The sequence below is a fragment of the Stegostoma tigrinum genome, chromosome 2, assembly GCF_030684315.1.
Source record: "Stegostoma tigrinum isolate sSteTig4 chromosome 2, sSteTig4.hap1, whole genome shotgun sequence".
Lineage (NCBI taxonomy): Eukaryota > Metazoa > Chordata > Chondrichthyes > Orectolobiformes > Stegostomatidae > Stegostoma > Stegostoma tigrinum.
In genome coordinates this window covers 33,956,949-33,975,498 of record NC_081355.1, presented here as the reverse complement: position 1 = coordinate 33,975,498, position 18,550 = coordinate 33,956,949, and the positions used below count along the sequence as shown (strand labels likewise).

The 18,550-nt window shown below is 43.1% G+C and overlaps 1 protein-coding gene across 4 annotated transcripts in view; it reads left to right on the top strand.

Moving 5' to 3' along the window:
- cap2 (cyclase associated actin cytoskeleton regulatory protein 2) overlaps positions 1-18,550 on the top strand; it is a 229,463-nt gene that overhangs the window by 14,880 nt on the left and 196,033 nt on the right. The window contains exon 2 of one of the 4 annotated variants that reach the window (XM_048556093.2): positions 2,304-2,381. The exons of the other annotated variants lie outside the window; for them this stretch is intronic. The gene's annotated coding sequence lies outside the window, so the exon portion shown is untranslated. The remainder of the gene's footprint in view (positions 1-2,303; positions 2,382-18,550) is intronic. 4 annotated transcript variants of the gene reach the window in all.

Genomic DNA, 18,550 nt, shown 5'->3' with positions numbered 1-18,550 from the left:
CCTGAATCATTTAAATGCGTAGATTTCCACTGAATTGCTTACCACCCATATTGCTGTACTGCTCCACATGTTAGCTGATGTTATTAACTGTTCTATCTCTTCAGGTGCTTTGCAGTTTGCCTTTAAATCTTCCATCATAATTCTGCTCCATTAAGAAAATAACACGTAATCCCATTGTCCTTTATCTCATCATCCTGCCTTCAATCTCCCTTTCTTTTCCAGAGTTCTTGAATGTGATGTTGCCTGCTGAATTATGCCCATCTTTTCCGAAACTGTGTTTAAATCTCTGTGATGAAGGGTCTAGGCCCGAAACGTCAGCTTTTGTGCTCCTGAGATGCTGCTTGGCCTGCTGTGTTCATCCAGCTCCACATTTTGTTATCTTGGATTCTCCAGCATCTGCAGTTCCCATTATCACTTTGAATCTCTCCAGTCGAGTTTCTATCACTGCCACGGTATGACACAGCTCTTATCAAAGTCACAAATTATGCCCTATGTGACATTGATATAAATGAACTATTCTTCCCCAAGCTTCTCGATCTGTTTGCAGTGTTTGACGTGGTTGCTCATATTAATGTCTTGAGCCTCTTCAGCATCACTTGAATTATCTCCGGATACAACGCATTATCCTCCGACACTTCCGCCATTTACAATCCGACCCCACCACCCAAGACATTTTTCCATCCCCTCCCCTGTCTGCTTTCCGGAGAGACCACTCTCTCCGTGACTCCCTTGTTCGCTCCACACTGCCCTCCAACCCCACCACACCCGGCACCTTCCCCTGCAACCGCAGGAAATGCTACACTTGTCCCCACACCTCCTCCCTCACCCCCATCCCAGGCCCCAAGATGACATTCCACATTAAGCAGAGGTTCACCTGCACATCTGCCAATGTGGTATACTGCATCCACTGTACCCGGTGCGGCCTCCTCTACATTGGGGAAACCAAGCGGAGGCTTGGGGACCGCTTTGCAGAACACCTCCGCTCAGTTCGCAACAAACAACTGCACCTCCCAGTCGCAAACCATTTCCACTCCCCCTCCCATTCTTTAGATGACATGTCCATCATGGGCCTCCTGCACTGCCACAATGATGCCACCCGAAGGTTGCAGGAACAGCAACTCATATTCCGCCTGGGAACCCTGCAGCCTAATGGTATCAATGTGGACTTCACCAGTTTCAAAATCTCCCCTTCCCCCACTGCATCCCTAAACCAGCCCAGTTCATCCCCTCCCCCCACTGCACCACACAACCAGCCCAGCTCTTCCCCCCCCACCCACTGCATCCCAAAACCAGTCCAACCTGTCTCTGCCTCCCTAATCGGCTCTTCCTCTCACCCATCCCTTCCTCCCACCCCAAGCCGCACCCCCAGCTACCTACTAACCTCATCCCACCTCCTTGACCTGTCCGTCTTCCCTGGACTGACCTATCCCCTCCCTACCTCCCCACCTACACCCTCTCCACCTATCTTCTTTACTCTCCATCTTCGGTCCGCCTCCCCCTCTCTCCCTATTTATTCCAGTTCCCTCCCCCCATCCCCCTCTCTGATGAAGGGTCTAGGCCCGAAACATCAGCTTTTGTGCTCCTGAGATGCTGCTTGGCCTGCTGTGTTCATCCAGCCTCACGTTTTATCATCACTTGAAATGGCTTCTTTTCCCATTCTTGCACAGTTACCTCCGGCATCCTCCATAGATCTTGGTGCCCTACTATTTCTCATCTATGTGCTGTTCTGGCAACATTATCTGACAATACAGCATTTTCATGTGTTGCATGTAAATGCTGATAGCATCCAGCTTCACCTCTCAATTCGCTCTTTCAGCACCTTCACTGCTGCTAAATTATCAGAATTCTTATCCAATGGAACATAAATTTTTTTCACTTAATTATTGGGAAGACTGAAGCCAACATTTTCCATTTCCATTCCTAGCTACTGACTCAATTTATCTCCCTGACAACTGTCTGAGACTGACACAATCTATTCACAACCTTGATATCAAATTTAACCATGAGCTGCACTTCCAGCCACACAGTTGCAACTTCAAGAAAGCTGCCTTCTTTGAAAAAGCTGGGAATGTGCTAGCTTTCTCTATATTCACATAATCAAAATTCATAATAAGGGGTTTTCCAGAAGCAAGTGAGGTGAAGTGACAGATCCTTACTAAAAAAAACCGAAAAAAAACTGAATGCTGTAAATCAGGAACTAAAAGAGAAGTAGTTGGAAAAGCTCAGCAGATTTGGCACAACAGTTCTTAGGAAGGGTCACTGGACTTGAAAGGTTAATCCTGATTTTTTTTTTTTCTTCACAGATACTGCCAGACCTGCTGAGCTTCTGTGTTTGCATGTGTGGGAGATCCTTAACTTTGGCAGGGTGGTCATCAACTACGGCAAGCAATATCCAAAGCCTGATTTGTAACCTAACAGCTGTGACCATAGTTAGGGCTCGTCAGTAAATAAGCAGTTATCGCAAGACATGTTATGACTTAAGGGGTGCTGTGCTGGAAATATTTGAGCATGGCTTTATGATGGGAAAGTCATACCTGACAAATTTATTAGAATTCTTTGAGGCAATAATGAACAGGATATATAAAGGGGAAACAGTGGGTGTAATATATTTGGATTTTTCAGGAGGCATTTGATAGATTAGGCTACTTAATAACATCCCATTGGACTGGAGGTAGTATATTAGCATGGATTTCTTGCTATGCTGAGCTCTCCTGAGCCCACAACAAATGGTGCCATGTTATCTGGCCTCTACGTTCTCAAAAAGTAACATCGCTTCATATGAGGCATTCCACTCCCGTACATCCCAGATTTTCTTTTTTTTTCGAGGACCACAGTTTCCCACCTCCCCCGCCCCCAGAGGTCAGTAACGACCTCGACGATGTCTCCTGCATTTCCCACAACTCATCACTCGCACACCCATACCAGTAATAAAAATGAAAACAGAATTCCCCATCCTCACATACCACTCCACCAACCTTCGGATCCAACGCATCATCCTGCAACACTTCCGGCATCTGCAATCCGACCCCACCACCAAAGACATTTTTCCCTCCCTACCCATAACTGCTTTCCGGAGGGACCACTCTCTCTGTGGCTCCCTTGTCCGCTCCACACTCCCCTCCAGTCCCACCACACCCGGCACTTTTCCCTGCAACCGCAGGAAGTGCTACACCTGCCCCTACACCTCCCCCCTCACCCCCAGCGCAGGCTCCATGAAGACTTTCTGCATGAAGCGGATGTTCACCTGCACATCTGCTAATGTGGTATACCGCATCCACTGTTCCTGTTGTGGCCTCCTCTACATCAGGGAAACCAAGCGGAGGCTTGAGGACCACTTTGCAGAACACCTACATTTGGTTCACACTAAACAACTGCATCTCCCAGTCGTGAACCATTTCAACTCCCCCTCCCATTCCTTAGACAACATTTCCATCCTGGGCCTCCTGCAGTGCCACAATGAGGCCACCTGAAGGTTGCAGGAACAGCAACTCATATTCCGCTTGGGAACACTGCAGCCCAATGGTATCAATGTGGATTTCACAAGTGTCAAAATCTCCCCTCCCCCACTGCATCCCAAAACCAACTCAGCCCGTCCCTGCCTCCCTAACCTGTCCTTCCTCCCACCTATCCTCTCCTCCCACCTGAAGCCCCACCCCCATCACCTACCTACTATCCAGCCCCCTTGACCTGTCTGTCCTCCCTGGACTGACCTATCTCCTCCCTACCTCTAAACCTACACTCACCTTTACTGGCTCCATCCCCGCCTCTTTGACCAGTCTGTCTGCTCTCCATCTATTGTCTCCTCCATCCATCTTCTATCCGCCTCCCCCCCTCCCTCTTTATTTCAGAACCCCCTTACCCTCCCCCATTTCTGAAGAAGGGTCTCGGCCCAAAACGTCAGCTTTCCTGCTCCTATGATGCTGCTTGGCCCGTTGTGTTCATCCAGCTCTATGCCTTGTTTTCTCATTGTTTCATATGCATCACTTAGTTTTGTTTCCAAGCTGTGAACATCTTCCACATTCTTCCCTTTTTAAAAGCAGAGTCCTTTTCATTTTTTCAGTCCAATGTCCAAAAAATGTGGCCTCTTAATAATGTGGTACCAAGATATGTGCTCCTGTTATTTCATTGACCACTTAAGAAAAACATTTAGATACCCATCATCTTTCAAACGTAATATTTTTTGTCGACCTTATATATGTTGCCCTCATTACATTGTTTCCAACTCTGAACATTGTGCACTTCATCCCTGTCTGAGTTCATTTATTGAAATCCTTATTTGTACCTTTTTTAATCTCTAGATGTAACTAATCAAATTCACTTTTTAGTCCAACCTCCAGTTCCAACATTGGAAGTAAAGAGAGCAGGGGTGAATAATAAACATCATTACTACCAACTATAATTATGTATAAAATATGTAAGACCTTTAATCTAATATATTTCAAGGCTTTTCAGAGAGTTCCATTTCTGATTTACTTGCCAATTTAAATAGGCTGGTGTTTATGATCTCTCATAAGTTCATCAGTGTCATCTCTTCCTGCAACTTATAGTGCCATCTTCTTTCTTAATGCAAAATGTGATATTTACATTTTTGTTCTTCATTACTTATAAGTGCATTGAAACCACTGGTGTAGTGCTATCTGTTATGGTTTACTATTTGTACTGAATTGTTGATGTTCAGTTCTTGGAAAGGTGGCTTCTTATTTGTTTTTTTTTATTGAAAAAACTGTACATTCTGGCAATCTCTTTGCTCAATCCAGCAAAGTATTAGACCCTCTCGAATGCACAAAAGCTCGTATGTAAAAGATCATTGTTGGCTCTGAATATTTAATTTATGGTTTCATTGTATGCTGTATTAAAATATTTTGTTTTCAATATTGTCACTTGTTGGTCAGTTTTTTACCTTGATCCTGTGATAGTTACTGTGACAAAGATTGTGATTTCTTTCTTACACTGCTTGTATGTGTGAACAAAGGCTATAATTTGCATTGATTGATGGGAGTTTGTCTTTCATTTGTTTGTCACTGACTGAGGTGACCCCAGATATTTTCTAATCAACCTGTTGAGATGTTACTACACATCTCTGGACTAGGTAGGACTTGAACCCAGGCCACCTGGCTCAGAGTTCAGCCACAAGAACTCTTGTCAGTGATTGCACCTATTTTTCTCATCAGCCTGTTCAGAGATGTTATTACACAACTCTCAAGCAGCTGGGACTTGAACCTGGGTCTCCTGATCTGGGGGTAGGGACACTTCCACTGCACCACAAGAGGGCCTAAATAAATGCCATAGTATGGAGGAGCTATTAATTGTTTCAGGTGTGTTTGTACCCTAAAACTGAAGGTGAATGAAAATTTTAGTTTTAATAAGACATCGTACAGCAAGCTTGCTTTTTCTATAGCAAGTTTTTTCTGTAGTTTACCTGGTGGATCAGGCTATCTTCGCTGCATATTTTGGTCATTCAAGTGAATGTGAAGAATCCCATGACATATTTTGAAGAACAGTTAAGAGTGCTGATATCCTGGACTGGTCCAGTTCTAATGGGAGAGCAAGAACAGATATATCTGGGTGTATATGTGCTCAAATATTTGAAGGGTTTAGGGCAAATTAAGATGGTGATGATGACATATTCTGGGCTCTATAAATAGAGGCAGATGGTTTAAAAAAAAACAAGAAATTTATAATGAACATTTATAATACAGTCAGGTTGAGCATGTGTTTAATTCTGGGCACCATATTTTCGAAAGTATATGAGAGTTTTGGAGAGAGTGCAAAAAAGATTTTTTTTAAAATGACTCCAGCAACTTTAGTTACTCGACTGTGGAGAACTTGGGTTGCTGTCCTTAGAGAAGAAAGAGTGAAAGGAGATTTGATTGAGGTCTTCAAAATCAGCAGTCTGCACAGAGTTGTTAGAGGGAAACAATTTCCATTGGAAAACCAAAGTATAAAGATTTAATTTGATTCTTTAGCAATCAAAAGTTAATGTTAGAAAGAGACAACACCATGTGGAGCAGGAGGAACACTGCAGGTCAAGGTAGCATCAGAGGAACAGGAAAGTTGATGTTTTGGGAACAGCAAAATTCTGAAGAAGTGTCCCAATCCAAAACTTTCCTGCTCCTCTGATGCTGCCTGACCTGCTGTACTCTTCCAACTCAACACTGTTGTCTCTGACTCCATCATCTGCAGTTCTTGCTACTTCCTACATCAGGAAGAGTTGCTTTATATATTAAACGGTTAAAATCTGAAACTCTGCGAGGAAGAGTAGTGAAGGCAGATTCATTTATAACTTTAAAAAGGAATTGGATGCCCACCTGAAGGGAAAAGAAATTGCAGGGCTTTGGAGAAAGAGAAGAGATTGGAACTAGCCTAAATTGATTTTGCAAGAACAGAAATAGGTTTGACAGACTGACCTCTTTCTGTGCTGGAATCACAAAATAGTTGTTTTCTGTAATACAGCCTCAACCAATATTACCAAAATAAATTCACTGATTTTATAAAAACTGAAAGAACTGCAGATGCTGGAAATCAGAAACAAAAACAGAAAAAATCAGTGAAAAATCTCAGCAGGACAGGCAGCAGCCGGGGAGAGAAATCCAGTTCTGTGCAAGGGGCACTGGGCTCGAAATATTAACTCTGATTTATCTCCACAGATGCTGCCACACCTGAACTTTTCCAGCAATCACTGGTTGAATATTTTATCTGTGTGTAATGATGTATAAATTGAGTGCTGAGTTTACTGTCACTTAATGATTATTTTTTGAGATTCCAATAAGATTTATTTAGGGGCATTGATAGATGTAATGAGGCATAAGGTAAATACAAGTCCATGCTTTCTTTCTTGCCCTGGTTGCCCGATATTTTGAAAGAAATGACTAGTGCAATGGAGGGGAGCTGGATCAAGTTTGTTCAAACAGATCATTTAAAGATTTTGCAGTCTTTTTAGAGATTATAGGATCAGCATTCCAGTCAAATAAATTCTATTCCAAAACACATGACTTGTAATACTGCACACAATTCAGTACCTGAAAAGAAGTAGTTCTCAAGAAGTCATACATGTTTTGCAATGTTAACTGTTTCTTTCTCTGCAGAATATGCTAGACCTCCTGCACATTTTTAGCACTTCCTGTTTTTGACAGACTTCCAATCTAATGGGGTCAGTTAGCTACATTGAATGCAGTAATGGAATTGAATATTGAAAAGCAGCTGGAATTTTATTGGCGGAGCATCTACTTAAATAACCCCTCTGATTAAAACAAATTTGAGTAGAATTCCAGATTAGGCAGAATTTTAATAAAATCCATGATGTGATGGGGGAGTGGCACTAAGTAAATTGGACCTTCAAAAAGCCAGCAGTAGATATGATGGGCTGAATGGCTTCCACCTGTGCTGTGACCATTTGGAGTTGAATGTAGCTGGGGAGTTAGGGAGGGGATAGGTCGGTCCAGGGAGGACGGACCGGTCAGGGAGGTGAGATGAGGTTGGTGGGTAGGAAATGGGGGTGGGGCTTGAGGTGGGAGGAATGGTTAGGGAGCAGGGACTAGCTGGGCTGGTTTTGGGATGCGGTCGGGGGAGGTGAGATTTTGAAGCCTGTAACGTCTACATTGATAACCTTGGGTTGCAGGGTTCCCAAGTAAAACATAAAAATATCCCCTCCCCTACTGTATCCCAAAACTAGCTCAGCTAGTCTCCGCCTCCATAACTATTCCTCCCACCTCAACCATTTCCCACCCACCAACCTTATCCCGCCTCCGTGACCTGTCCCTCCTCCCTGGACCGACCTATCCCCTCCTTAACTCCCCATCTACATTCACCTTCATTGGCTCCAACCCTGCTCTTTGACCTGTCTATCTCCTCTCCACTTATCTTCTCCTTCATCCATCTTCTATCTGCCTCCCCCTCTCTCCCTATTTATTTCAGAATCCCCTTCACCTCTCCCATTTCTGAAGAAGGGTCTCGATCCGAAACATCAGCTTTCCTGCTCCTATGATGCTGTTTGGCCTGCTCTGTTCATCCAGCTCTATACCGTGTTTTCTCAGATTCTCCAGCATCAGCACTTCCTACTATCTCTTAGAAACAGAAGAGCCAGTTTAGATGATTATATGTTGCCTGTCTGTCTGTCTATCCTTCAGAGCTTAGGAGCCTGGAAAATATTTCCAACTTGCAGTACTTTATCTCATTGTAATGTGTATATTCAAAACTGTACAGTTCATGTTTTGTAAATGCTTTGAAGGGGGAGGCAAATCACAGTTAGGATAGCACTTAGCTCCTGGCTTAACACACATTAACAATAAATTAAATTCATTTACATTCTTAAGAATAGTGATATCTTTGCCTTTATTTCTTTTGGTATTTTGTGTTGCAGGTGACTATCATCTATTTTAACTCTGTAATAAAGAATGAATGAACTCACATTTAATACATGTAAATGTAAGTAGGTTAATGCTGTTAGGGAAGCCACGCAGTGCCAGTCAAAAAAACCCACTTATAGTGTGTGTGTACTCACTTGGCCATCTGATTACTGAGTTCCTCAAAATACTATATGTATCAATAGGGTGCCTAGATTATTCTGAGCATTAACAACCAGAATTATTTATGCAAATCTGTTCCCCTTTGAGTCCCTGAAAATAGAGGTATGGTGGGAGTGGTTGGTCTGGTTCTGGGGTTGTCACTGGGGTGGAACTCTGAATTGTCTTTTGTCATGTAATGTTTGAAGGGGATCTTGTATTTTCTTTTAAACTAGAGAATAACTGATTACTGTTTTTCTCAGAGCAAAGTATGTGTTATTATTTAGATATTGTCCTAAATAAACATTGCTACAAAGAGATATAAAGTTGAAAACTTTTTCCTGTACATTCATTAGGAGTAAAGCACAAAATAGCCAACTCTAGAAAGGAGGAACAACTGACACAGCATGTGAAGAGAGTGCTGATTGCTATGTGGATGTAGAAGGGATTGGCTGTCTCCACAGTCCCTTATTGGACATATTCTATTTGCCTACAAAGAAAAGGGCCACTTGTGTGAATAAATGTAGCTTTTCGCACATTCACATGAATTGCTCTGCAAGCACAACTGATAATCAAGCCATGACAGCACCCTTTGGTAATTTATTCTCACGCATTCTGGTTACATGACCAAACCAATTGAGTAACCAATCATTATAGTATTCGTGTTTGCTGTGCCAGCATGGGTGAGCACCTAAATAAATGGTATATTATCCTACCTGCTGATTTTCAGGAGCTTCCAAAGGAAAATTGAGTGCAAGTGGTTGCATTTCTTTGCATGAACCTGATACAGTGTCAGTCTCGTATTCATGGAGCAGAGTAGGTAAGACTGTTTGCTCTAGTTTGATGGACATTCTTGCATATCTTCATTCCTGTACTGATGTTCCCAGTCTGCAAAAAGCTGCAGTTACTTTGGCAACACTTACATATTTATATGCGCTCTTTGTCAATATAGATGGCTTGAGAGTGTGTGCTAATGAGATGACTAATCTTAGCCCAGCTGACAGGATCTAGATAATGAACTGAAATCTTGAGCTTAATAAAATGTGAGGCTGGATGAACACAGCAGGCCAAGCAGCATCTCAGGAGCACAAAAGCTGACGTTTCGGGCCTAGACCCTTCATCAGAGAGGGGGATGGGGAGAGGGAACTGGAATAAATAGGGAGAGAGGGGGAGGTGGACCGAAGATGGAGAGTAAAGAAGATAGGTGGAGAGAGTGTAGGTGGGGAGGTAGGGAGGGGATAAGTCGGTCCAGGGAAGACGGACAGGTCAAGGAGGTGGGATGAGGTTAGTAGATGCCCTACTGCATCCCTAAACCAGCCCAGTTCGTCCCCTCCCCCCACTGCACCACACAACCAGCCCAGCTCTTCCCACCCCCCCCCCCCCCACCCCACCCACTGCATCCCAAAACCAGTCCAACCTGTCTCTGCCTCCCTAACCGGTTCTTCCTCTCACCCATCCCTTCCTCCCACCCCAAGCCGTACCCCCAGCTACCTACTAACCTCATCCCACCTCCTTGACCTGTCCGTCTTCCCTGGACCGACCTATCCCCTCCCTACCTCCCCACCTACACTCTCTCCACCTATCTTCTTTACTTTCCATCTTCGGTCCGCCTCCCCCTCTCTCCCTATTTATTCCAGTTCCCTCTCCCCATCCCCCTCTCTGATGAAGGGTCTAGGCCCGAAACGTCAGCTTTTGTGCTCCTGAGATGCTGCTTGGCCTGCTGTGTTCATCCAGCCTCACATTTTATTATCTTGGAATTCTCCAGCATCTGCAGTTCCCATTATCTCTGAAATCTTGAGCTTGATGGGTTTTCCTGGAGCAGGCTGATACCTTCTTTCATGTTTCTTTTACTGATTTTGAGGCCGAAGTTGTCACTTGCTGCGGAGAACAACTCTGTGCTACGTTGCACGATCAGTTCTGAACCGGTTGGTTGTGTACTGTCATTGGTGAGCAGGAAATGGTGAAACATACCTTTGGAGACTTTGGCCTTTACCTGAAGTCACTTCAGATTGAGCAGCTTCCTGTCCATGAAATACCTGATTTTGATGCGTAATCACTATAACAGAAAGCATTAGAGAACATGGTAGAGGGAACAAAAGACATGCTATGTAAGGTGTCAGCAGCACATGGCACTGTTTAGACCATAAGACGTAGGAGTGGAAGTAAGGCCATTCGGCCCATCGAGTCCACTACACCATTTAATCATGGCTGATGGGCATTTCAACTCCACTTCCCTGCACTCTCCCCGTAGCCCTTGATTCCTTGTGAGATCAAGAATTTATCAACCTCTGCCTTGAAGACATTTAACGTCCCGGCCTCCACTGCGCTCTGTATCAATGAATTCCACAAGGATCTGGCTGAAGAAATTTCTCCTCATTTCCGTTTTAAATTTACCCCCTCAAATTCTAACGCTGTGCCCATGTCTCCTAGTCTCTCTGCATAACGGAAACAACTTCACAGTGTCCACCCTTTCTAAGCCATATATTATCTTGTAAGTTTCTATTAGATCTCCCCTCAACCTTCTAAACTCTAATGAATACAATCCCAGGATCCTCAGCTGTTCATCGTACATTAAATCTACCATTCCAGGGATCATCCGTGTGAATCTCCGCTGGACACGCTCCAGCGCCAGTATGTCCTTCCTGAGGTGTGGGGCCCAAAGTTGGACACAGTATTCTAAATGGGGCCTAACTAGACCATTATAAAGTCTCAGTAGCACATTGCTGCTTTTATATTTCAACCCTCTTGAGATAAACGACAACATTACATTCGCTTTCTTAATCACGGACTCTACCTGCAAGCTAACCTTTAGAGAATCCTGGACCAACACTGCCAGATCCCTTTGTACTTCTGCTTTATGAATTTTCTCACCATTTAGAAAATAGTCCATGCCTGTATTCTTTTTTCCAAAGTGCAAAACCTCACATTTGCTCACGTTGAATTTCATCAGCCATTTCCAGGACCACTCTCCTAAACTGTCTAAATCTTTCTGCAGCCTCCCCACCTCCTCAGTACTGCTGTTTAACCCCTTGGGGAGGTTATGGCCTAGTGATATTATTGCTAGAATATTATTCCAGAGACTGAGGTGATGTTCTGGAGGCTAAGGTTCAACTCCTATCACAGCAGATAGAGGAATTGGAATTCAATACAAATCTAGAATTCAGAGCCTGACAATGCAATCATTGTCAATTGTTGGGAAAACCCTATTTGGTTCACTAATCCTTACCTTACCTGGCCTGACCTACATCTGACCACCCAGACCAACAGCTAGTAGACTCTTACCTGCCCTCTGAGCAGTGGGGGATGAGCAATAAATGCTGGCCTGGTCGATGCTCTCATACTATCAATGAATTTTTAAAAAATTAAAAATAAGTGACTGGAGATTCACTAACTATCTAGGACTTATGTGAGCATGTCATCACAGAACTGCCAACTATTGTGGTGAATTTTTCACAGTGACCAAATCTATCAATTCCTATATGAAGGCCTGCGCAGCTGACTGTGTTTCAAAGACCCCTGTCAGATTAACAAGAGAGACCCATGTTTTGTTCTTTAGTATTTCTTCTGGAGCTATCTAACTGTGAACACCATCTTAGTAGCCCCTCAACCTCTCCTGAAACTGCATTGATTCTTTTGGCAGCAGATCCTGGATGAGATGTTGTACCCATGGTAAAAAGATTCAGCCCAAGATCTTGCCAGCTTGGGGAGCAGTGTGATTCTTCTGATTGTTGCAAGATTGGCAAATACCCTTCCCATTCATACAAGGGCAACAGAGACATCTTATTATTTTTTATTTGGAAAGATCAGGGCCCATTAGGGACCAAGGGGTAATCCTGTGTGAAGCTGCAGGATATTGGAAGCGTGTTGAATGAATACATCTGTTCAGTGTTCATGCTGGAAAAGGAGAATATGGGAACTGAATATGGGGAAAAGGGATTGTGAAGAACTTGCATGGTTTGACATAAGAAATGGGAGGTATTGGAGCCTCTGTCGGGCATAAAAACAGACAAATCCACTTGTATGTTTGAAATGGATCCTGGGCTGCTGTAGGAGAAGCAGGAAATTGCAGGGGCTCTGACACAAAGTTCTATGTCCTCTCTGGCCACAGGGGAATTGCCAGAGGACTGGAGGATGGCAAATGTAGTTCCACTTTTTAAGAAGAGTGGTAGAGATGAATCAGGAAATTACGGACTAGTGAGTTTTCTAATAGTGGTAGGGAAATCATTGTATAAAATTCTGAAGGAGCGAATTAATACTTGAAAGGGCATGGGTTAATTAAAGATAGTCAGCAAGGCTTTGTCAGAGGGATGCCATTTTTTTTGAAAATGTGATAAAGTGCATGGATGAGGGAAGTTTAGTTGAAGTAGTTTATATGGAGTTTCATAAAGCTTTTGACGAGGTTCTATATGGCAGACTGATTGAGAAGGTTAAAGTGCGTGGAATTAGGTGAAAGTTGGTGAGATGGATCAGAAACTGGCTTAGTAGTAGGACACAAATGGTAGTGGTAGAAAGCTGTTTGAGTGACTGGGAGGCCAGTGTCCAGCAGTGTACCACAAGGATCAATACTGGAAACATTGTTTTTGAACAAAGTTGCTGGAAAGCTCAGCAGATCTGGCAGCATCTGTGAAGGAGAAAACATTTCAGGCCCAGTGACTTCCTCAGAACTGCTGGAAACTTTGTTGTTTTTGTTACATACATAAATAATATAGATGAAAATGTCAGGGGAATGTTAAGCAGATTTGCAGATGACATCAAGATTGGTAGCATGGTTAATAGTGAAGATAACGTCACAGGAAGTTATAGATGGGTTGGTCAGATGGGCAGACCAGTAGCGGATGTTATTTAACCCTGATGAGTGCAAGATGAAGCACTTTGGAAGAAGAAACAAGATGAGGAAATATTTAATGAATGGCAGGACACTGCATAGTTTAGAGGAACAGTGGGATCTTGTGGTAATTATTCAAAGATCCCTGAAGTTGGCAGAGCAAGGAGGTAATTTTGGAGTTGTACAGAGCATTGATCAGGTCACAGTACTATGTGTAGCTCGGGTTGCCTCAGTACAGGAAGGATGTGATGGCACTGGAGGTGGTACAGAGGGGGTTCACCAGGATGTTGCCTGGTATGGAAAAATTGAGGTATAAGAAGAGACTAGATAAGCTTGGATTGGTTTATTTAGAGCAGAGAAGACTGAGGGAGTACATGATTGTGGTCTATAAAATTGAGGGGTATGGACAAGATGATTAGAGAGTAGCTGTTTCCCTTGAGGGGTCAGTCATGAGAGGGCACAGTTTTAGGGCAAGGGGCAGGAAATTCAGAAGGGATTTAGGAAAAAAAAATTTTCATTCAGTGTGTGGTGGGAATCTGGAATGCACTGGCTGAAAAGGTAGTGAAGGCCAGAAACCTTGCAACTTTAAAGAAAAAGGATGAATGCTTTAAATATCATAACATTGAAGCATTTGGGACAAGTCCATGAAATTGGGATTATGCGCCTTTTGTGGTAATTGTGTTGGTTCGAACTTGATGGGCTGAAGGGCTTTTTCTGCGCTGTATGAATCTGTGAATTTTGCAGGACGGTTCTTTGCTACTATGTAAATAAGTTTCTTGACCAGGCATCAACTTCCAGCCTTATAAACCTTAGCTTGATGACATTAGCAACAAAATTCTGGGAGCTAAACAGCAGTTTGTTTGCATTTGTTGTTTTTAACTGCACTGAAGGATCTTCATGCATGAATTGCAAGCTGTTGTTTGCTACTTCATTGATGGATGTGGCTGATTAAGGATGTGGTTGTAAAGTACTCTAACCACATCTTTAGAATTTGGCTTTTCCCATGAGCAGTATTGGTCTGCTAGCACTGAAGATTGGCAATGAAACTAATAAACTATGGGTGATGAACAGATGTCGGAACATAGTAGGATCTTTTCCGGTTTTTATGGTTGGCATATATCTGAAGTTCATCTGCTTTTTGAATCAGTTCAGTGTCTTGCATCTCTTAGCACTTACATTGGACAATTCTTGTGGATATTTTGCTGAGCATTGTATGATGAACCTGAAAAATTTGTATATATGTATTTTAATATTATTTGCAAGTTTTGATTCTTAGAATTCCAAGTTTATTATGTGGGTTTGTCTCTGTGTTGGCATTAACAATAAGAATTATATCATTAAAAATAATAACACCTTTAATTCCGAGTGAGAATAAGTTACCTGGAGTTCCTAGGGCATTACTGAGAAGGCTTAGTGGGAGACCTTTCCACACTCTGACTTTTGTTTTAATTTGTGCTGGAAAGTCAGTCATAAGAGAAGCATGCATCAAGCTCCAAAGTATTGAGATGTCTTTAGAATAGCTTAAGCAGTGTTTCTAAGAATATGAGTTTAAAGTATTCAAATTATCTTACAGTTAGAAGTTCCTATTAATCCCAGACCAGAATGTTGAAAGACAGTGGAAAAGAAGAGGTTTTCAAAGTTTTATAAAAGAAGAAAAAGAGATTTGAAGCTACATCAGGCATAATCTAGCACTGGAAGGAAGCTACGTTGGAACCATAATAATTAATAAAGAATTAACTATGGTTTCAGTAGATGAGTTGAAATTTTAATTACTTCAAGCCCTTCAGTATTTAAAAAATGAAAGCCTCTTTTGTTTGGAAATCAGCTGGACTGGGTCTTGCTACAAATACAACACTGGATGTTCTTAGAATTGCAACAGTGAGTATAAGTTCTAGGATGTACTGATTCCAATACAAAGGTTTGTTTCTGTTCAGTCTAGAAGGAGTGCTTGGCCTATTTCTTCTGTGTTTAACAATCATTGAATCTTTGTTATAGTGGAGTAGAATTTTTTCTGTGAATTTTCATTTCCGTTGCTAATAACCTTTTGTTTTAAAACTGCAACGTTCCATGTTTATGTTTCAGTAAAAGATCACTTCAGTTACAACATTTAAAAAAAAACTCATCTATCCAATTATGTTCCTGTTAGGGTCTCACTTGTCTGGTACTGACCTCAACTTGACATTACCCCCATTGCAATTGGGACCACCAGAGCATAATAATTGTTTGGACAGTAACGATTGGTCATTGAGGTAAATCCGACGGAAGTGATGCTTCTCTTACAATAATTTCATGATTGACTTATCCACTGCATTCTTTTAATCTAACCAATCTTGATGATTATGAGAGGTTGCGGCATCTAGACCAGTATGATACACAGTTCCTAAAGGATATTTACCATGCTTTGTGCCCAATTTTGCTGTACAAATTCAATTCCTGCATTTTTCTGGGAGAGATTCTTTGACTCTCATTTTGAGCCTCAGATGCATCTTCGTGCCCTGGATATCAAGGGGCATTGAACTTGATGTTTAACTTCATGATGATGGTTAGTCTAAAGTCAACACCACACATGGCTTTTGTTATATCCTATCTCCTCTGCCTGATGAATTATCAGTTGATAATATACAGTTGATTAGATGGCAAAGCATAGAATGAGAATGCATCTAAAATGTCTTATTGCAACTGGGGCAGAAAAATGTATCAGTATTAAGAACTCACAGTTAGCACGCACCATCAACAAATGGAAACCATTGCTGCTAGATCTGCCAAACCAATCCATTCCGATGCTCCCTTCCTATACCTAATGATCAGCACCAATTTTTAACATAGAACATAGAACATAGAAAAGTACAAAACAGTACAGGCCCTTCGGCCCATAATGTTGTGCCGTGGAATAATCCTAATCCAAAAATAAAATAACCTAACCTACATTCCCCACAATTCATTGCTGTCCATGTGCATGTCCAGCAGTTGCTTAAATGTCACTAAGACTCCGCTTCCACGACTACCACTGGTAAACTATTCCATGCGCTCACCACTCTCTGGGTGAAGAACCTCCTTCTGACGCCTCCTCTATACCTTCCTCCTAACACCTTTTAAAACTATGACCCCTCATGGCAGTCAATCCTGCCCTGGGGAAATGTCTCTGGCCATTGACTCTATCCATGCCTGTCATTACCTTGTACACCTCGATCAGGTCACCTCTCTTCCTCCTCCTCTCCAGAGAGAAGAGTCTGAGCTCAGTCAACCTCTCCTCGTAAGACAAGCCCTCCAGTCCAGGCAGCATCCTGGTAAAGCTCCTTTGCACCCTCTCCAAAGCCTCCACATCTTCCCTATAATAGGGTGACCAGAACTGGACACAATATTCCAAGTGTGGTCTCACCACGGTTTTGTAGAGCTGCAGCATAACCTCGCAGCTCTTAAACTCGATCCTTCTGTTAATGAAACACCATATGCTTTTTTAACAACCTTATCCACCTGGGTGGCAACTTTGAGGGAGCTATGCACATGAACACCAAGATCCCGCTGTTCCTCCACACTGCCGAGAATCCTGCCTTTAATCCTATATTCAGCATTTGTTCGACCTTCCAAAATGCATCACTTTGAACTCCATCTGCCATTTCTCAGCCCAGCTCTGCATTCTGTCAATGTCTCGCTGAAGCCTGCAATAGCCCTCGATACTATCAACGGCACCTCCAACCTTTGTGTCATCAGCAAACATACTAACCCACCCCTCAACCTCCTCATCCAAGTCATTTATAAAAACTACAAAGAGCAGAGGCCCAAGAACAGAGCCCTGCGGGACACCACTCAGCACTGACCTCCAGGCAGAATACTTACCATCTACAACCGCTCGCTGCCTCCTGTCAGCCAACGAATTCTGAATCCAGACAGCCAAATCACCCCCATACCTCCTGACTTTATGAATGAGCCTGCCGTGGGGAACCTTATCAAATGCCTTGCTGAAGTCCATGTACACCACATCCACTGCTCGACCCTCGTCAACCTGTCTCGTGACCTCCTCAAAGAACTCAATGTGATTTGTGAGGCATGACCTGCCCCTCAAAGCCATGCTGACTCCCTTTAATCATGCTATGCTTTTCCAAATTGTCATAAATCCTATCCCTCAGAATTCTTTCCAAAGGCTTGCTGACCACAGACGTAAGACTGACTGGTCTATAATTTCCAGGGATTTCCCTATTCCCTTTCTTGAAAAGAGGAACAACATTTGCCTCCCTCCAATCTTCCAGTACGACTCCCGTGGAGAATGAGGAAGCAAAGATCTCCGCCAGCAGCTTAGCAACCTCCTTTCTCGCTTCCCGGAGCAACCTAGGATAAATCTAGGGATTAAGCCCTGGGGACTTATCAATCTTAATGTTTGCCAAAATTTCCAGCACATCAACTTCCTCAATCTTGATCTGTTCAAGCCTGTTTTCCTGCTCCTCAAAGTTCTTATTCACAACAAGGTCCCTTTCCTTAGTGAAAACCGAAGCAAAAAACTCATTTAGGGCTTCCTCTATCTGCTCAGACTCCACGCACAAGTTCCCTACACTATCCCTGATCGGCCTACCTTCTCCCTGATCATTCTCTTATTCTTCACGTATGAGTAAAATGCCTTCGGGTTCTCCCTAATCCTTCCTGCCAAGCCTTTATCGTGCCCCCTTCTGGCCCTCCTCAGTCCACTTTTGAGCTCCTTCCGAGCAAGCCTGTAATCCTCTAAAGCTGTGCTAGACCCTTGCTTCCTCAGCCTTACGTACGCTGCCTTTTTCTTTTTGACAAGAAGCACCTCTGTACCCGTCATCCAAGGCTCCTTAATCTTACCCCTTCTTACCTGTCTCAGAGGAGCAAATTTATACATCACTCGTAACAACTGCTCCTTAAACAGCCTTCACATGTCTGCTGTGCCCTTTCTGTGGAACAACTGCTCCCAATCTGTACTTCTCAACTCCTGTCTGATAGCATCATCGTTTCCTTTACCCCAGTTAAATATCTTCCCCTGGTAACTGCTCCTTTCCTTTTCCATGGCTATGGTAAATGTGAGGCTGTTGTGGTCACTGTCGCCAAAGTGTTCTCCCACCACGAGATCTGACACCTGTCCTGGCTCATTGCCGAGCACCAAATCCAAAATGGCCTCCCCCCTCGTCAGCCTGTCCACATACTGAGTAAGGAAACCCTCCTGAACACACCTGACAAAAACGGCTCCATCCAAACCATCTGCACTAAGGAG